This window comes from Anopheles coluzzii, chromosome X, assembly GCF_943734685.1.
Source record: "Anopheles coluzzii chromosome X, AcolN3, whole genome shotgun sequence".
Lineage (NCBI taxonomy): Eukaryota > Metazoa > Arthropoda > Insecta > Diptera > Culicidae > Anopheles > Anopheles coluzzii.
Genome location: NC_064669.1, coordinates 21,730,052 through 21,734,720, shown reverse-complemented (window position 1 = coordinate 21,734,720; position 4,669 = coordinate 21,730,052). Strand labels below are relative to the sequence as shown.

The 4,669-nt window shown below is 40.2% G+C and overlaps 1 protein-coding gene across 1 annotated transcript in view; it reads left to right on the top strand.

Annotated features, from left to right (window-relative positions):
- LOC125906728 (uncharacterized) overlaps positions 1–4,669 on the top strand; it is a 363,957-nt gene that overhangs the window by 292,375 nt on the left and 66,913 nt on the right. The gene's annotated exons all lie outside the window — the stretch shown is intronic.

The following is a 4,669-nucleotide window of genomic DNA, read 5'->3' as shown; positions in this document are numbered from 1 at the left end:
TTTTACACTGGTGTTCGGTTTGGTTACTCGACTCAAAATAACGCAAGTTGTTTAATTAACCAGTTACGCTGCTCCTCCTCAACGTGTTGTTTTTTAATCAAAAAGCTTCTTATTATTATTATCATTTAAAGGACATTAAAAGAAATTCAATTTGCCTTTCCTGACCGGATTGAGCTGCTTATTCAATTTATGTGTAAGAATCTGTGACATACGGGCCGAGTACGGATTTCGAATCACAAAAAGCCACTCGTCGCGGTTGTCTAAAAGTACTCACGTGTTTCTGGGTTCTATAGCAGCACCACTAATTTCCGTTTTTTGCTATATCTTCAAGAAATGTGATATCGGTCAGTGTATGGTGTTTATGCGTAATTAAAAAAAATAATCTAACAAGCAGTAAAAAGATACACGCTTAGCCACGTAGAAACATTTTTGCTGCTTGCATGTAGAATGCCTCTGCTCTCTCGTGTATGCCTCTTACAATAAGAAAATATCGTTATTTTGCCGGCCACTGTACACCATAAACATACACAGTGTAGTGAACTTGTCATCACTTAGTGTCGTTCCTGACTAAGACGGATTGTATTTGCACTTTTATATAAACTCACTTTTATTTTGCCACTTTACTTATACTTAATAGCGTGGTTGGCTTCTACGGATTTGCGAACTTATTTTTGCGCGGCGGACTGGACTGCGGGATTTTACTGATACAACAACTCTCTTCTAGCTACGCGCGAGCTTCCTTTTATACGAAATAATTACATTGCGCTTATGGGCATATTTAGCTTATCCGCTCCGTTATGCATGATTACAATTTATTATCCTGCTCTATCTCCTGCATTATGCGTACGTGACTTTTTGCGTACATTAGGTATGCTACCATGTGTATTATCCTACTGCGCAATTGGATGAACTCTATTAAATTTTCCCTATTTATCTAGTTGGTTCGGATTAGAACATATTGCACTTTTATGTCTTATATTTGTGTGCATCTAATTACAGTAATTTATGTTCTGATAATGTTTAATCTAAAATTTTTTACTTGTAAAAACTGTTTCTTTTGAGTGTGTTGGTGAATACGATCACGCCACTTATCATGCTATTTCATTCTATCATTAGCTGTTTCATTCTAGCCTTAGTGCGGTTTGTGTCTAGGATGTAATGAATTTACTGCAGATAATTATAGCGGATGTTATACTAATAATTGTGTCTTTGCTATTCTAATCTAATTCTAATTTGCTAAGTCTAATAGTGTCGGGTGTCGAACCTATGTTACAACAGCATGATTCGAGCATTCTTAATATATTAAACTCTCTCTTACGCGCTAACCATCGACTGAGAAAGTTGTTATTTCCGTGCGATCCAAAAATAGTAGTAAAATGTCCCAAACTGGTGACCCCGACGGGATGTGGAGAAAACTGTTGTAGAGATTGAGAAAGTAAACGTAGGGATTGTGGCAAAAATCAATTAAGGAAAATCGGGGCGAAATGGACCAGTTAAGGATTTTGGTTTGTATCTTATTAGTTAAACCACTTTCCACTGTTATTTTGACATCAATCCATATTTCCATCCATATTCCATAAAAAACAATCATAAGATGACGCATTAACCGTCATGTGTACAACCGCCTACCCGAGTAAGTTTCGCATCTTTATTCCAAAATAACTTAGGATTAAAAAATCATATCGACATCAAATTTTTTAAAATACCTCAGAAAAGATGTTTTCTACCCAAGTGCAAAAAATAAAAAATATCAAAAATGTTTAAATATTTTTTTAAATTATTTTCGTTTATATACTCTTTACATGTACAACCGCCTACCCGGGTAGGCCATACATTTTGTATGGAGCAATGATGTTTTTTCGTGGTTAAAAGCGTATATATTTTGAATTACTTGTTAGATTTGAATGAAAATTGTCTTATATGATCACAATAATGTATTATAACACATCGTTGTAAAATTAGAATTTTAAAATTCCTATCAATATTTTTTTCAATAAAAAATGTGCTGTATCTCCAACACCCCAACCGGCCTTGCCGCATGTTTTGAGAGGAAGCTTATGTTTTTTTCTTTTCTTTCAAATATTGTATTACAGTTGTGTACAGTTAAATTTTATTGCTTGTTGTGTAACAATTAATTGAAATTAACACTGAAATCACCTCTTTTAAACTGATATCAACCACTATAAGCAAACGAAATAGAATTGGCTGAAAGTTAACTCACACACTCATACTTTTGTGTTACTCATAGCGTCATAGTGTTACTGCCGTATAGGCATGGGTGTTTTGGAGCGCACCAATGGCTCCGAAGCCGGCTCTGCACTCACGGCTCTAGAGCCGGATCCACACCAACAGCCCCGGAGCCGGCGACGAATCAATGGCTCCAGAGCCGGCGGTGAATCAACGGCTCCGGACCAACGGCTCTGGAATAACTTTCAAGAGAGACGGCATTGTATGATGTATGTAAAAAACGAATCTATCATCTCGCAAGTGTAGAAGCTAACACCCGTTGTGATTGTGTAATTGTTGAAAAATGTTCAAAACTTATCAATTTTTTTATAGATTCCTTTCAACATTATGTACTCAGCTAATTATGGATCTTCCCGTATGAAACTTGATTGAAAATGATTTTTTGGTGCAATCTGTTATAACCGGCTCCGGAGCCGTGAGTGCGGAGTCGTTGGTGCGGAGCCGGTATCGGAGCAGCTGGAGCGGAGTCAGCTTCGGAGCCGTGGGTGCGGAGCCGGCTCCGTTGAGTTGGAGTGGAGGAGGTTCCGAAGTTGTCTGGAGCCGGTCGTAGCCGGTTTTGTATTAAAACATGATGAGCATATTTTATAGATCGTCAACATATATTTTTATACAATAAGCAAAACAAATTAAAAATGTATATAACTTTTGAAAGAAACGTAAGTAAAACTTAAAAAAAGACTAATCATCCACTTGAAACATGCGGCCTGGCCAGTAGTGATGGGTAAAACGGCTCCGAAGCCGGAGCCGGCTCCGACCGGCTCCAGGCAATTTCGGAGCCGGTTCCGGGAAAAAGTCGGAGCCGGCTCCGGAGCCGTTAGTCCGGAGCCGGCTCCGGAGCCGTTGGTGCGCTCCGAAACGCCCATCACTACTGGCCAGTTATGGTAATGGAGTTAGGACATATTTTTGATTGAAAAAAATATTGATAGGATTTTTAAAATTCTAACTTTACTACGATATGTTATAAAACATTATTATGAACCTTTAAGACAGTTTTCATTCAAATCTTACAAGGAATTTAAAAGATATACTCTTTTAACCACGAAAAATATCATTGTTCCATACAAAATCTATGGTCTATCTGGGTAGCCGGTTGTACGATAACGTAAAGTTTTGTGGTCGTACACAAGACGGTTAATAACATATATATTTATGTTTAAAATGATGATTGATCCCCATGACTCTAGCGTATGCTCCTTTCCGAAGGGCTACACTGGCTTATCCCGTCTTGGCTTGCTGCAAGACTCTAAAAAACCAGGGATCGTAGGCCCTACGACGAGATTGCAGGAAAGAGGAAAGGCTTTGCAAACCACTTTCGTAAAAATACATTGCAACGAAAAACCAACAAGAAGAAGTACCGTATCAGACCAATCGATTCAGATCCACGCATGGAAAAAAGACTTACGTTTGGAAGCTCGGGACATGGAACTGCAAACCCCTCACATCGAATGTAAAGACCCGAATTGCGTTCGATGAGGTCTAGGCCCGCGGTTCCGAAAAAGTAGCACTTCAGGAGGAAGGCTGGAAAGGCGTGACGGTGCGCCAGTTTCGTAGCAACTGCACGATCTACCAGAGTGGTAGAGAGATGCGCGAGCTCGGTACAGCGTTCATGGTGCTAGGTGCGATGCAGCAAAGAGTGATCGGGTGGTGACCGATCAATCAGCAGGTGTGCAGGTTGAGAATTTGTGGCAGATTCTTCAACCTGAGCATTATAAATTTGCATAGTTCGCACCTTGGGAGCACCGATGACGAGAAGGAGGCCTTCTATACGCAGCTCGAGAGGGAGTAGGACCCCTACCCAAAACATGACGTGAAGATCGTCATCAGAGATCTTAATGCTCAGGTCGGACAGGAGGAGGCATAATAACCAACGATTGGCAACATCAGCGTCCACCAGCTGACAAACGACAACGACCTCAGACTGATAAACTTTGCCTCCTCCAAGCACATGAGCATCCGCAGCACCTTCTTCCAGCATGCACACCGCCATAGCTAACAGGTTGGCTGATAAGTCTCCGGTCTGACACATAGATGGCGCCGCTAGTATTAAATGCATATTATTTTTATATAGTACCAACCTTCAAATGATTCGTGTCAAAATTTGACGTCTGTATGTCAATTAGTTTATGAGACAGAGCGTCTTTTGTCAATCAACTTTTGTTATTTTGTTGTTCCACCAAGACAACGCACCGTGCCGCAAGTCATTGAGAACGATGGCAAAAATTCATGAATTGGGCTTCGAATTGCTTCCCCACCCACCGTATTCTCCAGATCTGACCCCAGCGACTTTTTCTTGTTCTCAGACCTCAAAAGGATACTCGCAGGGAAAAAATTTGGCTGCAATGAAGAGGTGTTCGCCGAAACTGAGACCTATTTTGAGGCAAAACCGAAGGAGTACTACCAAAATGGTATCAACAAATTGGAA